The 23,002-nt window shown below is 40.4% G+C and overlaps 1 protein-coding gene across 3 annotated transcripts in view; it reads right to left on the reverse strand.

Annotated features, from left to right (window-relative positions):
- The window catches only part of OTOL1 (otolin 1), a 197,276-nt gene that overhangs the window by 160,549 nt on the left and 13,725 nt on the right, over window positions 1-23,002 (reverse strand). For all 3 annotated transcript variants that reach the window (XR_008960687.1, XR_008960688.1, XM_057316067.1), the window contains 3 exons: window positions 13,739-13,834; window positions 11,844-11,936; window positions 11,148-11,278 (listed from right to left, as the gene is read on the reverse strand). The gene's annotated coding sequence lies outside the window, so the exon portion shown is untranslated. The remainder of the gene's footprint in view (window positions 1-11,147; window positions 11,279-11,843; window positions 11,937-13,738; window positions 13,835-23,002) is intronic.

The following is a 23,002-nucleotide window of genomic DNA, read 5'->3' on the forward strand; positions in this document are numbered from 1 at the left end:
GGATCAAGCCCCACATCGGGCTTTTCTGCTGGGAGCTTGCTTCTTCCTCTCCCACTCCCCCTGCTTGTGTTCCCTCTCTCGCTGGCTGTCTCTCTCTCTGTCAAATAAATAAATAAATAAATAAAATCTTAAAAAAAAAAAAAAGTCTAACTCCAGAAACTATATAAAAAAAAAAAAAATGGCTAATTTTATGTTGTGGGAATTTGACCTCAGTTTCTTAAAAAGATAAGTTGAATGCATTTGTGTGGGTCTATTTATTATCCTCCAGCCTTGATTCCTGTTAGAGAATTAAAACTGCTTTTCACATGCAGGGTCAATTACAGGTGAGCTGAATGAATGGACACAGGCTCTTCACTAAGATTTTCCCCTCACTGTGCTGGAAGTTTTCCCCAGAGGCACAGATCCCTCTGCCCCAATGTACATTTATAGGCCCCCTATTATTTATTTCCCTATTACATGCAGGTGCAAGTTGGTTTTGCTGACACAAATTACCATAGGGTCTCAAGAAACTACAGTCAGTCAAAGTTGATTCATACTATCACTTTTATCTTCTGCTTACCCAGCTAATTATTTAGAAAAATCTCCTCCAAATATTAAATATAATATTTGCATGTGTTACTTACTTAAAATTGCATGCATGACTGAAGTAGGGAAAGGAGAGTTTTTAATCTATTACTCTCTAGAGTTATTTAGAATGTGAATTAGTAGCTTATCAAGATATTTAGATTTTTACAGCTTTGCTTATTTCCAGGTTTTACACTAGTGAGAAAGCTCCTGGCGGGCGTTTCAGACACCCATAAGCTGTCAGCAAGCACTGTCGCGGGGTTTGAATGTCCCCACAGGCCCCGGGACAGTCTAGCCCGCCCACTTGCAGACGGCTGGGCCTGTGATTGGCTTTCTGCACCGTCAGGGTGGAGCCTAATCGGTTGGTAGAGCCCCAGCTCACGCCTACGGTTTGCTGACTTCGTGGATCTGGTAGGAGCAGTGGTTTCTGCTGCCCTGTCCTTCTTTTCAGATGCCACAGTGAGATGATGAACAGAATCTACTCGTGTCAAATCCCTGCTTAAAGTCTTCTACTAACCTCAGAATCAAGACCCGCATACTGGCATGTCACACAAGCTCCTTGGCTCTCCAGCTTCCCCTGACCCCTTCTCCTCCAACCCCGAGGCCCGGTCTAATATCAAAGTATTTGCACTTCCAACACTTTGTCTTGCTTGACTCAGTGCCTTTGCATATGCTGTCACCGCCAAGCTTGGCTCAGGACAATCCCAGCTGGAAAGTTCTTTGTGACCCCTCACAATCAGGTTAGGGGTATTTCCACATTTCCCCGCTTCCATGGTAAATCCTACATGTGTTGCAATTCCCTGTTGACTTGTTTTTCTCCCTCATAAAACTAAAGACAGGTCATGCCAGGTGTGTAGGAGGTGCTCAATAAATGTTTCTTAAATGAATACACTTACAGATTTATTATCTTATCAGAGCTATTTCTTGAACATCTGTTATGTGCCACGCATTGTTTTCTGTGAGACGATAGAGCCTTTACAAGACAGTCAAAGCCCTTGCCTTCTTAGAGCTTATACTACAGTAAGGTAAAGGGACAGACGATAAATTAGTACATGGATAATACATAATAAAGTTTCAGGCAGTGATAAAGGAAGTGAAGAAAAGCAAAACAGTGAACGAACGAATGAATGAATGAATGAATGAATGAAAACCTCAGAGCTAGAAATCAGGCTGTTCAAACTACCACCACAGAAGCCAATTGTAGTGCTATAAATTCAAACTTGAAATTACATGGATTTATTTTTTTAATTTGTATACATCCTACAAATACTTGTTGTCTTCTAGATGCCATCCATTGCTCTAGGTCTAGGATACCACAAGGAACAGAACAATTTTTATTAGGAATTTTTATTCCTGTTCTTGTGGAGCTTACCTGCAAGTGTCAACACATAAATATATAACATCAGAGACTGATAAGTGCTTGGAGAAAAATAAAGCAAGAAAAAGGCAGAGAAATTCTTGGGTATGTGTGTGAGGGTGAGGGTCACTGGGATTTTAAATAATCAGGGAAGAACTCACAAAGGAAGTGGCATCAGAGCAGAAAACTGAAGGAGGTGAGGGAACAAGCCAAGTGGATGTCTATGAGACAGTCCAGACAGAGAGAATGGAAAGTGCAAAGATCCTGAGGCTGGGGTGAGGCCCGTACACCGGAAACCTGCTCCTACTATGCAGTAGGAGTACAAGTTATAGCTGAGAGGGAACCAGACTGAGAAGCGGACAAAGCCGGCTGTGAGAGTCAGGGAGCCCACTTACTGGCTGTGTGGCTGTCACCCAGCCTTCGTCTCCCGAGGTCTCTAATTCTCCATCTGTACGATTGACGTCTACGGAAAGTGTGCTCACGTTCCTCCAGCAGGAGGATGGCCTCTGTGAACTGTGAAGGACGACAAATGTTGTTTTAACTATCTTCTCATCTGCTTTCTCTCCCAAAATGGCCAGGAATGTTAACAAGATACTTTGATGATCTAGTTATAAAGATTTAGTTATGAGGAAGCAGTGCCTGTCATATCTAAATGCAACCTACAATGATAGAATTTTCAGCTTCTTATAGTATATTTGCACTATGTAGTGAATTATTTAGATAATGTGACTTTGACATGTTTTTCATCTCAGTGTTTCTTGAAGGAGCTATAATTTTTGATCACTAACAGTATCTAGACTTCCTATACCATTCGGGTTAAGTATTTTTAAAAACAAATATTTAGGTTTGTTGTTGAGTGTGTATATATTATCTTTTGTCAAATTAATTTTGATTCCTGATTCTAGACATTGACCAGATTATTCTTATCATGATTTTATGATTTATAATTGAATTTAGCTATTCCTTAAGTGCTATGTGGAAAAGAGCCCCTATCATTTTATAGTTTAGATAAAAATAGCACAGAGGAAGTTTAAGTTCAAGCAAGCTGAGGTCTGAGCCTCCTGGAGTGTGGGACAGCCCTGATAGGGACACCTGGTTTTTTGTTGGTGGTGGTGACTGGAATAAGGGGGAGGGTTCATTACGATCCCTCATTGGAGTTTTATACTATACGTTATTATATATATGTAATATGTGTCACAATATAGTAACATATGCAAAGCTACATTTGTGTATGCTATGGGTAATATAAGGGATTTTTAAATGTGATTTTGTACGATATGAGTCCTTCAGGAAACAACGCAGACATATATTAAAAGACAAATCATAACAGGTGACAAGTGGAAAATGAGTGGCACAGACCATCAAGGTAGAGGAACTTCAGAGGAAGGAGGTTCGTTTACTAAATTGGACAATCAGGCAAGGCTTTGCAGAGGGCTTGGGACTTGAATTATGGAAATATGACTCAGAAATGCAGAAGAGGAGGAAGACATTTCCTAAAAGGTATGACAAAAGCCCAGAGGTGGTACCCATGGGGGATGTTTGAGAGACACCGAACAAAACAATGTAACTGGAACAGAGGGCAGATCTGAAGTAGAGGCTTCATGCAGGAATGTACTGGGAAGAAAGGGTGGAAAGAAAAGTCTGTTAGAAAATGTGCAAGGTCTTGGATGATTTGCTCACTGACACAAACACTGTTGGTAGGAAGAGTAAACTGACACAACTTGCTAGGGGGCAGGTCAGCAATATTTCTCAAAATGCATATTCCTTTTGACTTAGCAATCTCGCTTCTAAGAATTTATTTTTAAAAATTTATTCTATTTCTAGGAACTTTTTTTTTTTAAAAAGATTTTATTTATTTATTTATTTATTTATTTATTTATTTATTTGAGAGAGAGCACAAGCAGGCGGAGGGGCACAGGGAGAGAGAGAAACAGATTCATTGCTGAGCAGGGAGCCTGATGTGGGGCTCGATCCCAGGGGCCTGGGATCATGACCTGAGCCGAAGGCAGATATTTAACTGACTGAGCCATCCAGGAGCCCCTAGGAACTTATTTTAAGTAATTTATTTATATAAGAATTTAATTGATATAATCAGAAAAGATCTCAAAAATTTGCATAAAAGATGTTTACTCTAGTGTTATTTATAATAGGAAAATAACATTAACTGCCCCATATACCAAACTGGTAATAAATAATAGCATCTCCATGTATGGAATCCCCAGTGCAACCATGAAAGCATATTTTTCAGCATTTCTAAAGATCTGGAAAGACAATGTAAACATGAAGTGAAGAAAGCAAATCACAGCACCTAAAACTAATATAATATTGTGGGTCAACTATAATTCAATTTAAAAAATATCCATCTATGGAACAATTCCTTCACCACAAAAATGTTATTTCACTAGAACCATGCAGTCTGTGACCTTTTTAGATAGGTTTTTTCACTCAACATAATATCCTTGAGGCTTATGCAAGTTACTGGATATATTAATAGTTTGTTCACTTTTGATGTTAAGGAGCATTCCGTGGCAGGAATATTTCACGTTTATTTAACCACACACCCATTGATGAACATGGGGCTTCTTTCCAGTTCACGGCTACTACAAATAAAGCTGCTATGAACTTTTAAATAAAGAAAAGAAAGCAAATCACAAAAAGTCTTTATACAATATGAATCTGTAGGGGTGGAAATCTTTTCCCTTTTACCCCTCTAGATTCTCTGGCAGGCCTAATAATTAAATTGACATAAGACAGATTAACAGGAGAAAACAAATTTAATTTCCTACATACAGGAGCCCCACAAAAAATATGAGACCCAAGAAGGAAAAGAAGCAAGCAGCTTTTATACCTTTCAGACAAGGAACTAATAAATTTGTGAAGAATTGACAAGATAAGGGGGTTTGGGCTTGGGGCAGTAAATTAGTGAAGAAGTAACATGTTTTGTTTATATAGCCTTCCTTACCCCAAATTCTCTATCTCTAGTGACAAGGATGCCTTCTACCCTTCTGATATAGGAAGAGAACATTTCACATAGGAGATTTATTTTCTGCTTCCAGGGGGACAGAGGTGGGTTAGAGTGTTCTTCTCGTACTGGCTGTTTCTTAGGTAACTTTGATTCAAAATAATCAATACGCCAAAGTGGCATACTTTGGGGTGGCACATTCGGCTCTCCTGCCCCACCTTTGAAACGTGCAAGAAGTTTCACAATCCAGAAGCTGATTGATAGATTGCTCCATTATCTCACTGAACTAGTCTCTTAGTCTTTGAAAATAGGTCAGTTCAGTTAAGAGTTGTGTCTCATTTCAGGAGGCGGTGTTGCAGGCAGGCTCCCAAAGTTAGGCCTGTACGGTATGAGTATCTGCATGAGGTATTTAATAGGGGACATTTCTTTGGAAATAAAATAAAAACAATGGTTAATGATCGGAGCAGACAATCATCCCAGTTTCTGAGTCCTGAAGGCAGCTAGTCAAAAAGATTTTTAGATGTCAGACTCAAAACATTTTCGGATGGAGTAAGGACAGGAAATGGCACTTTGACAGATTTTCCTGCTTTGCAGTTTGAATGTCTCTGGTGATCTTTCTGAAAGATCACACAGCAACAGTCATAAAGATTATCCATACACCAGCTATTATGGTGATTTCTCTGATGTTTATACCAAGTTGTCCAACTTTAGCATTCATGGCTTTGGGGAAAGGGCAGTTTTAGTTCTCAATGATTACAGGGCAAAAGGGTGGGAGAAAATTGCAAATGTTAGTTTGGAGAGTTGTGGCTACATTTTGGAGGAAACTAGACACTTTCAGGATCCAGTCCAGTGTACAGGGAGACAACAAAATCTCAAAGACAATTAATAGGACTAAAATCTGATATCCACAAGCGTGTACTATAGTTTTCCAACAAAACATCATTTTTCTCTCTATAGGCAAGCCCATTTCTATCAGAGATAATCAAATTAAGATTAATTTGTTTCCAAATAAGTCTTGTATTAATAATTTTAGTCTGATTATTTACATAAATACAACAAGAGTAGTGATTAACTATATGGACTTTTGTAAAGTCTGCTTTGCTGAAACTTTTCATAAGGAATCTTATGAAATGACAGAAGACTTTAAAAAGGCCATAGTGAAAGATCTAATGAGAATCCTTTATGAAGCAATCAACAGGAAATTTGGTTATTTCTGTGACACAGAACATTTTAAAGTGATAAATGCATTTATGACTAATAACATTACATATCAGATTTTTAGGAATTTTATACAATTTCTTGAACACATATTAATAATATATGTCCACACAAGTACAACCCAAAAAAGATTTAGCATCACTTCTGATTTAATAATGCTTTCCTATGAAATTTAACATATCAAATAAGCCTAATTATCTTTTCATTTCTCTTTTTTCAAGGAGAGAGAATAAATTTTTCAAGTGGTCTAGGGACTCTCTGCAAAATCCCAAAGTCAGTTCAAGGTCAAAAAGACTTCATTTAGAATTTGATTTGGGGGGACATTTGTCAAAAATATCAATAGGTTTTAAATACTTGATTAATCATATGTTACTGTGAAACAATACTTAGTTATCCACTTAACCAAAGTGACAACTAAAGACTTTGCAGGAAAATACAGAAAGTTACACAGTAGAAAGAAAAAAATTTAGTTCTTTTAATAGAGAAGACTCTGTTTTCTTAAGTAATCAAAGACCTGATAAAGGGAACATGAAGCACAGGAAATTATTTTGACAAAACACAAAATCTTTGCCGTCTAGGCAGATTACTCAAACGGTAAAGAAAACCTTCCACAATCTTATCAAGAGCAGACTAATAGTCCAAGAAAACCGTCCTTTTAGCAGATGAAAGAAATTAAGTTTTTGTTTACATAAGTACCTTATTTTAAAATGCTTATAATAAATTTATTCTATTTTAGCTAGCATGACCACACAAGAAAAATTCTTTCTCTATTTCTCTCTTAAATAATCAGCATTATATTACTTTTTCCCTTAAGAAAAATACTTCTCATATCTCATGCTTTTTCTGAGCCTAAACACACCTTACTTCCCTTGCATAGTGTTGTTTCTTTTACTATTTCATATATTAATTAGGATTCTTAACTGTTAAAAACCTTAATTTCTAGTATGCAATTGTCAACTGTTATACCAGTATTCTATAGATTGGCAAACCCATTAACGCACTTCATAACCTCTAGAAACGTATGTTTTCTTACAGTACAATTTTTTTTAACGTGGCACAAGACACGTTTACTGACAGATCCAAATATGTTTAGTTTCTATGCAATAAGAACCCAAAAGTGGATAAACCTATGTTCAATAATTAATGTTTCTGCATTTTATCTTACTTGGAAATGGCCTAGATATTCAAGGTATTTCCATCATTTAACTTAACTTAGCAAAACTCTGAGGGTCTAAGTTACCACAGAGATTTGGGAAACTTTAAGTAGACATATCATGAAAAATAATTATTGTTGAAAATTTCACTTAAAAATTTTTATCTTGCTTGCATTTATTTAATTCACTTGTCTTTTTTTTTTTTTAAAGATTTTATTTATTTATTTGTTAGAGAGCACACATGAGCAGGGAAAGGGGCAGAGAGAGAGAGAGAGAGAGAGAGAGAATCCCAAGCAGACTCTGCACTGAGCATGGAGCCCCACCTGGGGCTTGATCTCATGACCCCAAGTTCATGACCTGAGCCAAAATCAGGAGTCGGACACTCAACCAACTGAGCCACTAATTCATTTGTTCTAAATAATATTAGATTACTCAAAATTTCATGAGAAATTAAATCAGCTAGCCATCATCTTAGGTTATTTTTCCTGCTGACAAATTTTGTAACAGAGATAAGATGAACTTATTTGACTTTTAGTAAACCTAGACAGAATGCCATTAACAGTTCTTAAATGCCAATAACTCTAAAGACATTCCTATTTTGATTAAACCACCAAACTTAAACTAGCCTTTATTTACCAAAGGTTATCCTAGATGACATGAATTTGCAACCACCTGGGTTGACTTCTCTTATACTTCTGAGAGTTTTGAAATATGTAATTTGATAAGTGCTCATCTTTCTTTAAGCCAATTAAATAGGGCTTTATTACAAATTAAATTTGGTAATACCATCTGGAGGTAGGAAAAATAAATCACACATTTATAACATACGTAGATAAACATACATAAACACACAGGCAGATACAAACTGAGTACCTTAGAGTTTTCATTCTAAACTGTTAGCTCTGAGTCCGGTATAATAATATAAAACTCACTAGTTTACAAGTGACAGTTGGATCCAAATTGTGTTTCTGGCAGTTGGAATAAGTTAAGTTTACCCACTCATATGGCTAAATTTTTTACTATTTGTGGAGAAGACTTTTAAGGTTTGTATTTGCCTTTGACAAATAATCTTAGGAAAGCTGTGGATAGAGTTTAAGCAAGAGAGATTTCATAGCAGATCATATTTTTAAAAGCCTCCCCACACACTTTTTCCCTTTAGTTTCACGTGATTGAGGACAGTATTTTAGTTATCTCCTATGGTGTTTATATTTCAAAGACATGGTAAGACTTACAGCTCAAGGGACAGAGAAAGAATGCAAGTTTTTTCCCGGGAGTTTTGGGGGATACTTGTCTATTATCTGAAGTCTAAGGTAATTACTATTTAAATTTTTCTCTTTTTCCTTTAAGTGTAGGACAATTGTGTTTCCAAAGTCCTGATTTTTTACAACATTTGAAAATGTCTGGAGGAAAATAGGAAAGGCTCTCAGTGGACTTTAAGTTGTTCTCAGGGTCATGCTTTTGTTTCTTTAAAGATTCAAGTTGCAAATGAAGAATTGTCAATTTTCTTTTTTCTCCTGCATTCCTGATAGCTTTCTTCAAAGAACTGGGTAGCTCCTCCCATTATAATGCTTAGAGGTTGACTAGCCCACCCAATCACACTATTTTGAATTTGCCTTTTTATATCAGGAAGAAATTTTCCTACCAAGGCAGAAATGAAAAGATTTCTATGTTCTGGAGCTTCAGAATTCAGTGCAGTATGCCTTTGAAAAATCTGTATAAAGGATTCAACAAAGGCCTTTGGATGCTCTCCTTCTTTCTGAATTCAAACTCAGAGCAGTTCACCTTAGGGGGGAAAGTTCTATGACAGCTTCTATCAGCCCCTGAACATCAGCCTCCAGCTGTTCCATTTCCTGATCATTTGTAGGAGGGCCTGGGAGAGATTCTGCTCCTGTGTTTCCTCTTTGAGAAGGGTTTTCTCCAGGGGGCCATCTGATCTCTCTGTTAACTACAGTATAAGCAAGGGTGGGAAGAACACCCTTGCAGCTAATCAAGGTCCTTGGGAGTGCGGTTGTAAATAGCCACTAATCTTTTTCTTTTTCTTTTCTTCCCTTTTTTTTTTAAAGATTTACCTTTACCTATTTATCTCAGAGAGACAGAGTGAGCACATTCATGAGATGGGGGTGGCGGCGGAGGGAAGAGGGAGAGGGAAAGCGGACTTTCCACTGAGCCAGAGCAGATGTGGGGCTCCATCCCACAACCCCGAGATCATGCATGACGTGAGCCAAAACTAAGAGTCTGACGCTCAACCAACTGAGCCACCCAGGCGCCCCTGGCCACTAATCTTTCTAATTCGTCTCTAAATTTGGTAGTATCTTCTGAAAGTGGAGGTAAAGGGGCTTTATAGTTTGAAAGATCTGTTGCTGTCCAGAGGACATGAGTTCTTCAGGTGGGGCTAGAGGGTTCCAGATTACATCTGCAAAGGATATTGCATAGAAAGGCCTAAGACTGGCAGAGCCTGGTTATAGAGACCTGGAAAGTAGGAGCAGTTTGAAGGGACAGCAAAACAAGTCTTCTGCTAAATTTACTTCCTGGTGCTACTGCTAAATACACTCCCTGGCTTTCAGCATTTACATGAGTAACCTGTATACCCTGGGCCTAGAGATGAGGTTGGAGTGTCATCTATAAAGCTTATAGGGAAAGGGAAGTTAAAATAGGCAGGTAGGTGTTTAAGGGATTTTCTGGGGAAGGTGGAAGAGTTTGGGGAGCTAAGGGAATTTGCTAAGGAAATGAGGCTAGATTTTCAGAAAGGGAATTTATGTTGATTGTGGACTTTAATTTTTTTCTAAGTCTAATTTCTGTTCTTTCATCTTGTTAAGGAAGTCCCTAAGGCTAACCATTATACTCCTTGGTATCAAATTTTTAATTTGATCTTTCCATAGGAACAACAGGACAACTGTTCAGAATGAGAGCTCTCCCAAATATTTTTCGAATACAGAAGTTTTTCCAATTCAAAGCACACATCATTGAAAAGTAGGATCTTATGTTAATTTCAATCCTGACTCAAGCCAATAACCTTTTTATGGCACACAAGATATAAGAGGTATCCCAAAAGAGAGTACAAAAGATGCAGCACCAGAAAGTTCAGAAAGTTCACTCCCAGAGTTACCCTACAAAAGCAAAATCTCGTGGTCACAGGCAGTAAGAATGGTGTAATGCAAATAGTGTCTCCAGTTTCCCATGAGAACGTGAGATGCCTCCAGCTACAGACGGAGGCAGGTGCTCCTGAATGGGACTTTTCCAGCACCAACAAGACAATAAAAGTTGAGACAATAAAGGTCCTTTATGGACTGGAACCTCTTGCAACAAATTCCCCTAAGAACTGGCACAACCAGACAAGGATAGTGCTGCTTGTAACTGAGTTTCTTAGAACCCTCATCTATTCAACTGGCCACCAAATGCAAGCTGGTATGTACATCTTCTGGCTGGCAGAAACCCGAGACAATATTCACACTAGTTACAAAGCCAAGCTCTCAAGACATAGAACAAGATGAAAGAAAAACTTAATCCAGTTTTTACACACGGGACCCACAGCAAAGCTTGTCTAAATAGACGCTGGTCTGTTGAGAACCGTGAACTCACTGGTCTGTGAGGCCAGCTCAAACAACGGGTTTATAGGACCCATGCCTGTGTTGCACTCTGTGGTTTTCTTTGTTATGCCAAATGACACAAAAGAGAGAGACCAAAGAAAACCATCACCATCACTGGGAGGAAAGAGAGCAATAGAAAACAAGAGTACTCATAACAAGCCTTTACCAGCTCTACCCCAGGGATAGTTCACACAAATATCTTCTCATGCTAATCTAAATTTAGAAAAAGAAAAGAACTCTCACCACTGCTTCCACCAGACCCTGCAGGCAGAGAACTGGGAGATGGACATGGTAAGAATTCTTACCTTCTGCTGGCTCCTGTCAGATGTCCCAGGATCTCTGAGCTGCTGCAGCCAGTAAAGAGCTCCACATTACACACCAAAACTGCAGGGATGAAAAACTTTTTCCTTCTTCCCTTCTAGGTTCTTTGGCTGGCCTAATAATTAATATTGATGTAAGACAGGTTAACAGGAGAAAAACAAATTCAATTCTGTACAGATGAGAGCCCCATAAAAAATATGAGACTCAAAGAGGTGACCAAAGCCGGCAGCTTTTATACCTTTCAGACAAGGAAACAATAACTTTGTGAAAATTGACAAGATAAAGGGGTTTGGGCTTAGGGTATTAAGTTAGCAAAGAAATAACAAGTTTTGTCAACATAGTCTTCTTGGCCCTAAATTCCCTATCTTTATGGTAAGAGTGTCTTCTACCCTTTTGGTACAGGCAGAGTACCTTCACATGGGAGATTTATTTCCTGCTGTCAGGGGGACAAAGGAGGATCAGAGTGTCCTTCTTGCACCAGCTGTCTTTGAAATAACTTTAATTCAAAATAATCAAAATGCTAAAGGGGCATTTTTAGGGGTAGCATATTCTGCTCTCCTTCAATTCCAGTTTCTTAAAGATTATACAAGATTGTCAAGGAATACACCAAAATGTTAGCAGGGGTTAAGGGCTGATTTTTTATTTTTATTTTTACTTTTTTGGAAACAATCAATACTTACTTGTCTTGTGCTCCAACCCCCCAGGGCCAGTCTGATAAACCGTGATAAGGCAGTTGCAAGGAGGCTCGGTTCGGCGCAGAGCAGTGTGGACGCCTATGAAAGAGAGTTCTTTCACAACAGGGTCCTCCCGAAACATGCCTGAAGTCCCAGGGGCAGTGAAAGGCCAGCAGTGCCAACATTTTGATAGAAGGGAAGCCCTCACTTTCTCTGATCACCCCAAGTAAGAACAGGGGCTTTACTGTTTACTTGGGTGCCAGGCTTTGTGCTAGTGTTTTTCATAGATGGTCTCATTTAAATCTCCACTACTCCTGGGGCGCCTGGTGGCTCAGCCAGTTAAGCGTCTGCCTTTGGCTCAGGGCGTGATCTCAGGGTCCTGGGATGGAGCTCTGTGTCAGGCTTTCTGCTCAGTGGGGAGTCGGCCTCTCCCCCTCTCTGCCCCTCCTCCCACCCCACTCATGCTTTCTCTCTCAAACGAATAAATAAAATCTAAAAAAATAAATAAATCTCTAATATGCCTATGAGTTAGGTACCAGTATTATTCTCATTTTATATGTGGAGAAACTAAGACACAGAGGGGTTAAATAACTTCCCACAACACAACTAACATGAGATGGAGCCAGGACCCAAGTGCACACAATGATTCTAGAGTCCACATTGACAATGACACTCTCCCACCCAGTTAATGGAAGACAGGGGGAAAAAATATCCATTGTGTACATCTCATCCTACAGCCACCTGCTGAAATGTCCTTGGTGGAGAATTAGGCAGCATACTATCCAAGGGGAAAATTCTGGATAGGGCCTGTCAGAGCCATCTGGTACTGGGCCTGGCAATTATTAGCTTTTTAACTTTGGACAAGTCATAACCCTCCAAGCTTTGACTTCCTTGTGTATAAACTTGAAATAATATGACCTGACCTGCAGGCCTTTAAGGATAGCTGTGAGAAAAAACACATGAAATTCCTGTGGAAACTGTCAAGTGCTATACAAGTAAAAACTACTGTAATACAAACATGGAACTCCGAGAGTGTTAAGAATGGACACCAGATTGCTCTGAGACTCTCCCAAAGGGTTATTCTCAAAGGAGTATATCATAGTACCCCGCAGACATTTGCTCCAGCCGTGGCCTGACAAAAGTGGTGTCCCATATGGAACAGGCACCCGATTTGCACTACCGGGCAACACACGATGTGGAAACACCTACCTGTGAGTAACGGACACTGAGGTGAGCTGAATAGCAGCATTCACATAACCCAAATCCTGGCCTGGACAGGCACTCGGAGAACTGACTCTGATATTCTGACAGTAAGGTCTCTCTTGGTTCATGAGGAAGAACATAATAGCAAATAATGATGGGCCTTACCTATGCTAGGCCCCTCATAAACATCTTCTCTAAACCTCACGGCATACCTACTATTAACCCCATTTTGCAGTTAGGAAAACTGAGGCTCAGAGAGGTTAAGGGGCTTGCCCACCAGATAGCTAAGAGATAATGAGAAAATTAAGGGATGAAGACACAATTTTATACATCAATTTCTGTTCTGATAAAGTCATCTAAATCTTTTTTGGTTTAGTCCCTCCAAAATGAAGATAATTAATAAATCATATGATTTCCTAGATTCTTGTTGTCATGTTAGATAAGTAAAACTTACATTGATTAAAAATACGACCAAATATTCTTTGTCACTTCCCTCAGAAAGAGATGTGGTCTATTCCAGCACCCTCTGGAAACTGGCCTGTGACTGCTCTGAGCAAGAGAGCATGCTGAAAGAGACTCTGCCAGTTTCAGGGCCAGCCGTTAAAAGGACTGGCAGCTTCCACTTTCCTCCCTCTGGAATCCAGTGGAGAAGCCCACCTGGAGCAGAACAAAGGCCCCAGCCAACAGCCAGCACCAACCTGTCCGTCATGTGAGAGTTATCCTCCAGCCCAGTCAAGCTCCCCCAGCCAGCTAACAGCGTGTGGAGTGAGACAAGCTGTCCCCAAATGGCAAACCTGGACACAAATGAAGGACTGTTACTGTTTTAAGTGACTGGGTTTTAAGTTTTGAGAACATGTTACATAGCAATGAATATCTTAAAATTGACTCAATAATTTTACTTCCAGAAATTTATCTTCAGGCACTAATCAGGAATGTAGACCAAGGCGTACATTCCAAAACAGTTCTTGCAGAGTAGTTTCAGAGAACTTTAATATCTAAACTAGGAAAATGATTATGTTGATCGTAGTATATCTGTTATGAAAGTAGTTTAAATGTTAGCAATATAGGAGAGTACTTATGATATACTTTTAGGTGGAAAGAGTCATATAAGGAACTATGCATATAAAAAGGAATAAAAACTTAATAATGTTATTTTCTGGGCAAAAGAATTATGAGTGATTTTATTCTATCTTCACATTTTTGTGATAATTGCATCATCAGAAAAAATAAACCTTAAAAATAAGAAAACTATCAACTGGCAAAATCTGTCCATAGATAAAATAAATTTTAAAAAATAGAGTTCCATTAACTACAGTTTTAAAGTTTTTCATAACCATTTTATTAAGGCATTGGGCAATACTAACGTTGAATCATCCGCTATTTCTCATCACTGACAAGCCAATAGGCAGTTACACTGTAATTTTATAAAAGTCAGCAGGAAACAGACCTATTAGCAAAGGCTTTGATAATCCATAAACTAGATGTAAAAAATCTTGAATAATTAAGCAGTTCTAATGGCAGAAAGTAAAATAATGAAGGAAAGGCTTCAAAAAAACAGACATTATTGAAAGTCTGTTTCCTGCCAGGAGCTTTCCCACAGCTGTGCCACTTCGTCCTGTCGACAGCCTTGTGTGGTAGGTATTATCCCCGTTTCATAGATGAGGGCCCTGTGGCCTCGACTGAAGTTCTTAGAGCCTGCAACCGCACAGCTGGGAGTCAGGCCCAGTGCGTAGTTCTTCCCACAGCACCACACCACCCCACAAAGGTCAGAGTTCAACAATTTTATGGGACAAAAAAATCTATCACGCATGTAAGGCTGTTTGAAAAAGCCTTTCTTTTATTCTAACACAATTAATGAAATATTTAATTGGACTTTCTAAGCCTCTTTAGTGGGATCACTTTCTTCTTGCAGAACTTGAAGCAATCCTAAAAATGTCCAAGCCAATTTTGTGAGAAGCCTAGACTTTTCTTGAGCAAATGAAAGGGGTTTGGGGGAGGGAGACCAGCTTACAAAGCAGAGGTACTTAGGACACAGCTCCCGTCCTCCTTGTCCTCTCTCCTCTCTCCTATGGCATCTCTTCAAAGCCCTATCTTTAGCGTGGCTGAGGCCTTTAGTAAGCTGGAACCTGGCCGTGCTTGTTGGTTTTATTTGCTATTCATATCTGTTTAATTTTGTTTCCAATAGGCCATATTCATTTTGGGATCCAAGATGTGAGGAATCAGTACCACAGAGGCCCTACAGGGCATTTGACAGGATAAAATGGAGACAGATGTCAACCAAGCCCAGTGTTTTTTGTTTTTTAAGAGAGAGAACAAGGGAGCATGGGGTTGGGGAGCAGAAGCAGAGGGAGAGAGAGAGAGAATCTTAAGCAGGTTCCACACTGAGCACAGAGCCCAATGCGGGGCTCCATCTCATGACCCTGAGATCCTGACCTAAGATTATGACCTGAACTGAAATCAAGAATCAGATGCTTAGCTGACTGAGCCGCGCAGGCACCCCTGGCTTTTTGTTTTTAACCGCTGTGCCACCCAGGCGCCCCTTGGCTTTTTGTTTTTAGGGAAGAGCAACTAATAGTAATAACAGCTAAGATTTCCCTAGTGTTTATATGCATCAGCTCTGTGCTACGCACTTCACGGGTGACCATTATCCTATCTCATCCTCACAACTCTAATTTTGATCTTTGTTTTACAGATGAAGATGCCGAGGACCTGGGCACCAGATAGGTTGTGGTCAAGGTATGAACTGTTTGATCTCAGTCCCTGCTTCTAACTGCTATATGGGCTGCATTAGTCAGGCCTGCCGTTTCAGAGAGAAGCCTGCTTCTTTCTTTATCCGTCAGCTCCAGAGGGAACCCTGAGTATGAGCAATGGGAGAAAGGCCATGGCTGGGAGAATGGGGAAACTAGAATCTCAGTGGTACAAGGCCCAGCTGGAAGGTGGCTTTTCCCAGACCCAGGGCTGCTTGCTTCCCAGTACCAAAGTGCTAAGCACCTTGAGCCTTCTTTTAAGGTTTATTTCTATTCATTCACCATTCCCTGTATCTGAAAGGATATAAGGTAGTTCATAATGATAGACAAAATATAACAGGAAGCAAGAAAAAGGAGAGGACCTTTAAATATTCAATGGCCAATATAAAATCATGACCAGCAATTATCACAGATCGAAGGGTTCATTAGACTGAAAATAACCTGCAGCTCAAGGCTAGCACAACTAATGCCAACATTAGGATCAGGAAAATATTTTCTCCTGAAAGCAAAGTGGCATGGTGCATCTGCAAAGGATTAAATATTACATAGCAGGAGGGTGTGGTTGAGCACACAGACTCTAGAGGCAGACTGCCTGGGTTCCACCACTTTCCAGCTGGGGAATCTTGGGCAAGTTTTCTGTCTGTGCCTCAGTTTCTTCGTTTAGAAATGTGGACTGGGGAAACATGGAGGATTAATTGAGATAATGGATGCAAAGCCTTTAGAACAGTGTCTGGCACGTAGAGTGCCTGTGTGTGCTGTTACCATGAGCCTGGTTTGAAACACAGCAGATACTTCTACCAGAGGGCCCCTCCGCACATTGCACATCTTCCCACCACCATACATGGGGCTCACTCCTAACCCTCCTTCAAGCCTTTGCTCTAAATATCTTTCTCAGTGAGTTTCCAAACAGCACTATTGAAAATAAACTGAGCTGCTTTCCCTGCTCATCTCCGGTAAACTAGCAGCCTAAATCTTCTGCCCTGATTCATCTTTGTCCTTCTCATGAGCACTTCTCATGCTCAAATAACCGATCACGTGATTTCCTTTGGGTTTTTTTTGTCTACTTTCCTCCACTGAATGAAGGCAGGTTTCCGTTTTGTTCACTGGTCTAGTCCCAACACCTAGAACAGGGCATGACACGTAAAGTCCCAATGAACGTGTTGAATGAATCAACGAATACATTTATTACTATATAGTCAATTGCAAAGGTCCCTTTGAAACACCTGTAAACAGGGTAAGTCAGTCAAAAAAGTGAACCTGAAAGTTGTTGGGACTTTTTTATCAACTAGTAATAATTTGAGAAAGACTTAGAAAGTCTTATAAAGTTTTTGGTGACAAAGGTAATTCCACTCAGATTTTAGGTGACATGTACTGTTTCGTACTCTTCGGTGGAGTTCAGAATTAGCAAGTAAGAGTCACTTTCAGCAGGGGCACAGCTAGATGGAACAGTCAAAATGCAGAGTAAGAATCAAGCATTATTGGAATCAAATCATCACTCTTGTCAGTTCTTAATGGAGCCAGTCCAAATAAATCACAGGTTTTTTCACCCAGTTCTCTCCTGACAGCAAAGCAAGGACAGGAAAGCCAGTTATTAATGAGAACATCTTATTTCATGCATCAAAGGAACCAAATTTCCATGCTTCCTAACACAAAGGCAAGTGTTAAATGTGCAGAACCTGGGGAGAGACCCCGGTGGGGCTCCCGCTTCGTACTGTTACGAGCCTGCACAGGCCTCAGTGGTGAGCAGCCATCTTTTCAGTCAGTAAAAGGCAATCTCGCAGAACAGAAAACGTGCCAAGAAAAGAATGACAGAAGTCAACAGATCAACGAGGTGAGTCAAGCTCCAGGTGGAGCTGGGCAACTTCCCAGTCCCAAAGGCAGGTTGACCCATGTTATCCACTTGTGGTGATATGCCAAACCCAAAGCAGTTGCCATTTCTGTACACCACGTTTTAGCCAAACAAAAAGGTGTGGGGAGGTTTTGGCTTTCCCATGGCTGCAGTATGAGAGCTAAGAATATTTCCATGATAAATGAGATTTCTTTATGGGGTATTCAGAAAGAAGAAAGTTGAATTGACTACAGCTGCATTCTGAGCATTCTGCTGTTGTCCTTATCTTTGTTCATGTAAATTGTGGCCTGAGCACAGACCTCACCGGGGTTGCCAGCATGAGAGCGAGCTGTGTGGCACGAATGGATGACTGTGAACGTGTCTGTGCTTCCCATAAAGACATCTCATGCACTCAGCTCACACTGGCCCAACCTCTTTCCACTTGGGCCTCTACTCTAGTCTTCTGATCCTTAATTAAATTCAACCTCATCTTACTCCATTCTTTTTTTTTTTTTTTTAAGTGTGATTCTATTCTCACAACTAAGCTATAGGTTCCTTAAGGGACAAGGACTACATTCCACAATTCTTCTCTCGGCCACAAAAAACTGGGCACCATTGAATTAATATCTAACGTCGTGTAAGTTTAAGGCACACGACATGTTGATTAGATACACTCACGTCCTGTGACCTGATTACTACAGTAGCATCAGTTAACACCCCTATCGTTCTTATCTTCTCAAAAAAAATTCAGTTTCATTGACTTTTTCTATTGTTTTTCTAGTTTCTATTTCATTATTTCCGCTCTATTGTTATTTCCTCCCTTCTGCTAACTTTGGGCTCGGTTTGTTTTTCTTTTAGTAGTTGCTTGAGGTGTAAAAATCAGATAGAGATCTTTTTTCTTAATGTAGGTCTTTATTGTGATGAACTTCCCTCTCAGAACTGTTCTTACTGCATCCCATAGGTTTTGGTATAGAGTTTCCCTTTTTGAAGAGTTTTATTTTGCTTGATTTCTTGGATCCATTGGTTGTTCACAAGCATGTTAACTTCCACGTATTCGTTAATTTCCACGTATTTGTTCATTTCCCATCTTTCTTCCTGTTGTTGATTTCTAGTTTCATTCCACTGTAGTCAGGAAAGAAAGATATTCTTAAATTTGCTAAGATTTGTTTTGTGACTTATCATGTGAGCTCTCCTGGACAATGTTTCATGTGCACTTGACAAGAATGTGTATTGTGCTTCCATTGGGTGAAACATTCTGTATATGTCTGCTAGGTCCATTTGGTCTAAAGTATGTTTAGTTCAAGTTCAGTTTCCTTACTGATTCTGTGTCCATTGTTGAAGATGGGGTATTGAAGTCCCCTACTATTATGGTATCATTGTCTACTTCTCCCATCAGATCTGTTAGCATTTGCTTAATATATTTAGATGCTCCAATGATGAGGGTACATATAATTGTAATATCATGTTGATGAACTGACCCCTTTATAATTATTTAGTGACCTTTTGTTTCTTGTTACCATTTTTGGCTTAAAGTCTATTTTGTCTGATGTAAGTATAGCTATTCTTGTTCTCTTCTGGTTTCCATTTGCATCAAATATCTTTTTTCCATCTCTTCACTTTGAGCCTCTGTGTGTCCTTAAAGCTGAAGTGAGTGTCTTATAGGTTGCATATAGTTGGGTCTTGTCTTTGTATCCACCCAGCTACTCTCTGTGCTTTGATTGGTGAATTCAATCCATTTACATTTAGAGTAATTATTGGTAGGTAAGAACTAAATAATGCAATCTTGTTTACTGCTTTCTGGCTATTTTGTAACTCCGTTGTTCCTTTTTTCCTTTCTTTCTGCCTACATTTGTGAATTGATTTTCCGTGGTACTCTGCTGATTCCCCTCTTTATCTTTTGTGAATCTACCATAGGTTTTTGCTTTCTGGTTATCATGAGGCTTACATAAAATATCTTGTAACTAAAACAGTCCATTTTAAGCTGATAGCAACTTAACTTCAATTGCATACAAAAGGTCCACCCTTTTACCCCTCCTTTTGTTTTTGACATTATAATTTACCTTTTATATTGTATATTCATTAACAAATTGTAGTAGCCATAGTTATTTTTAGTTCTCGTCCTTGGACCTTAGACTGAAGTGGTTAACACACCACCATTCTACAGTATCAGGAGTAGGCTGAGTGTGTTGTCTATTTTCATACGACTAATTAGCATCCTTTTGCTTCAGCTGGAAGAACTCTTTCAGCATTTCTTGTAAGGCAGGACTAGTGGTGATAAACTCCTTCAGCTTTTGTTTGTCTGTTCATGTCTCTCTCTTTCTCCTTCTTTTCTGAAGGGTAACTTTGCCAGATAACAGTATTCTTTTTTTTTTTTTTAAAGATTTTTTATTTATTTATTCGACAGAGATAGAGACAGCCAGCGAGAGAGGGAACACAAGCAGGGGGAGTGGGAGAGGAAGAAGCAGGCTCATAGAGGAGGAGCCTGACGTGGGGCTCGAACCCGGAACGCCGGGATCACGCCCTGAGCCGAAGGCAGATGCTTTAACCGCTGTGCCACCCAGGCGCCCCCAGATAACAGTATTCTTGATTGATGGGTTTCTTCTTTCAGCACTCTGATTATATCATCCCACCCACTCCTGGCCTGTAAGGTTTATGCTAAGAAATGCACTCACAGTGGGGGGCATTGAGGCATGCACAGCACTTGGGGTGCCTATGCGCCCATTGAAGGGATCCACATCCCTTTAACGCCCTCCAAGAGTTCAATCTGCTGCCCTCCCAGCTTTTTCCTGCCCCCCCCCCCAAGTCATGGAGCTCATGACTGAGTACTCTGGATGGGGTGAGAGAGAAATGAGCCTCTTTCGCAGGGTCCCACACAGCTGGGGAAACCAGATGCTCACTCATACATATTCCCTTTGCTCTACAGGAGAGACCACAGGCCAAGATGATCTCTCTTGGCCCTAAGCTGTGTTGCCTTGGGGAAGGAGTGATACAGGTAAAGTCAAACTGTTCCTCTTACCCCTTCCAATGCATCTGAACTCATATTTTGTTTGTTTCAATGGCATGCTGGAACTTCTTCACTGGAAACTTGGCTTTTGTTTGTGAATGATTGTCAAAGACAGTGTTTTTCAGGGGCTCCTGGACTGCAGCCAAAAGGGGCTAGAGCCAGTTCACAGGCCACTGCAGAGTCCACAGCTGGGACCAACGTCCGTATGACTATTACCTGTGTATGGACAGGCTAGACTCTTCCTAGATCCCTTGGCATATGGTACTGGGTCCCAAAGCTCCTACAAAGGCATTCTGATAGAGGCTAAACTGTTATTGTTGGGAGAGAGACACAAACGAGGGGGATCTTATTCAGCCATAAAGGTGACATCACTCCCCAAACAGCAGCCCTGTATCTCTCAGCAAGCTGAGCAATTCAAGAACAGAAAACTATAGACATCCCAGCTCTCTTTACCACAAAACTCTTGGATCCATCGACTACCTAACTCTTAACCTCCAGCTCCATTTCTTCAACTTTCAGCTTCATCCCTGTCCAGTATTTCTTCTAAACTTTGAACTTTGTCCCCTATTTTCTATCCCATGCTTGTCCTTTGGATTTGAAATGGACTTGGCTTCTCTGATCTGATCCTCTCCTTACTCTCCGGCTCCATTCATCCTGAGTATTTACTCTAGGATGTTAGGCTCCTAGGACTCAACCTGTCATTCTCCACTGCTACTGACCTCATCTAGAGTTCCCGTTGGAGAGAGCTGGCAAGAGTAGATGATGGTTGGACACGCTACAACTATAATGAACACAGTCAGAAGGGGAGGGTACAATTCTCCTTGCTGTCTGCTGCTGCTACCACCAGCATCAGCAGCACCTTTCCATATCTGGGATGACTGAGAAGGAACAGTGTGGCTGAGCTCACCACCACTGGGGCAACAACGCATGAAAACAGAGAAGACTACAAGACTACAAAAGCTCTGTGTGTCTTATTCATAATTGCTTCTTCAGCGCATGCCAGTGTCTAACATGTTAGTAGGTTCTTGATAAATTTGCTGAAATAATTAATCAGAAGAGTGATACTATCTTTGATCTCCGTCTCATTGTCCTTTGAAAGAACTTAAGTCAATAAACATGTATGTTCCAATCATGATGTGAGGCCTTGCAAATATACAAATAGATCAAATGAGTTACATGTGGTCTTTCCTCTCAATAAGTTTACAGCTCCCTTTAAAAACACAGGCAGATCCATTTTTAGACACTGTGCGTTAAGAGTTTCACTAGAGGTATGGACACAGTACTATGGGCACACGGATGGCACTGTACGGTATAGTATGTATAGTAATTTATTCTGTTCAAGTTGGGAGTCTGCGAGAAAAAAGTGACATTTGAGCTGTGGGTCTTGAAATATGAAGCAGTATTTCAAAGAAACTTATAATAAAGAGAATGAAACTGACCACATTAGGACTCAATGAGCAATAGCCCCAGCCTGACAGCAGAGTGAGGTTCAGGGCTGCTCTTGCCCCTCTGGCACACAGAGCTAATTGCTGACAGCAGTCTCTATCATAAAGAGTCCAGGACACACTTGAGATGTCCCATCAGAACCATGGGGAGCACAAGGTTTTTGACAATTGCAACTCTCCCCCAAGGCTGACTAATGACCCATGCAGCTCAGCCTGGAAAACGTCTCAGGACACTCATCAGTTCTAAGGCTCTCTCAGGGGTTTCTGGGCTATTCTGGACAGGCCCTGGGGATCTAAGTCAGACGAGGACAAGTCTGGATCCTCAGACAGTACGTGGATTCATTTGAGCCTCTACAGCATGGCTGGCTCTCTGTGGTCACTCCAGGAAGGGATCTCCTATACAATTCCTCAGCTCCTGAGACCACCAGAGAACAGAGCTTCCCTGGACACCCAGCCTGGCCTGCATATATGGATGTAGACATAAACTAGGGGATACCCTCCTACCTGCAGCACTTATACAATCGACAGGATCTAGGCTAGGACCCAGATACTGATGCCCATGTGGGAAGAAAAAGCCTGCGACCACTAAGAATGTGATGGGGATATATTAAAGCCAGAAGTTTGTCTCTCTTGACTAATTAGAAAATAGCTTCTCCACCGAGTAAGAAGCTAGTTATACATAATTAAAAGGAAGTGAGACCCCAAGCAGCACTGAATGCAGGTGACCTGGAGATGCTAGGAAAGCACCCCAGGCTACGAATCAGGATATCTGTATATCTCCCCAAACTTCACCAGGGCTCCAGCAGCAGCACTGCTACTTACTGTTTGCCTATGGACAAATCACGTTTCTATTAATTAAATAAGTATCATCTACTTAAAAGATAAAATCTTTAAAAAAAGGGGGGGTGCCTGGCTGACTCGAGTCGGTGGAGCGTGCA

The sequence above is a fragment of the Ursus arctos genome, unplaced genomic scaffold (genome assembly GCF_023065955.2).
Source record: "Ursus arctos isolate Adak ecotype North America unplaced genomic scaffold, UrsArc2.0 scaffold_20, whole genome shotgun sequence".
NCBI lineage: Eukaryota > Metazoa > Chordata > Mammalia > Carnivora > Ursidae > Ursus > Ursus arctos.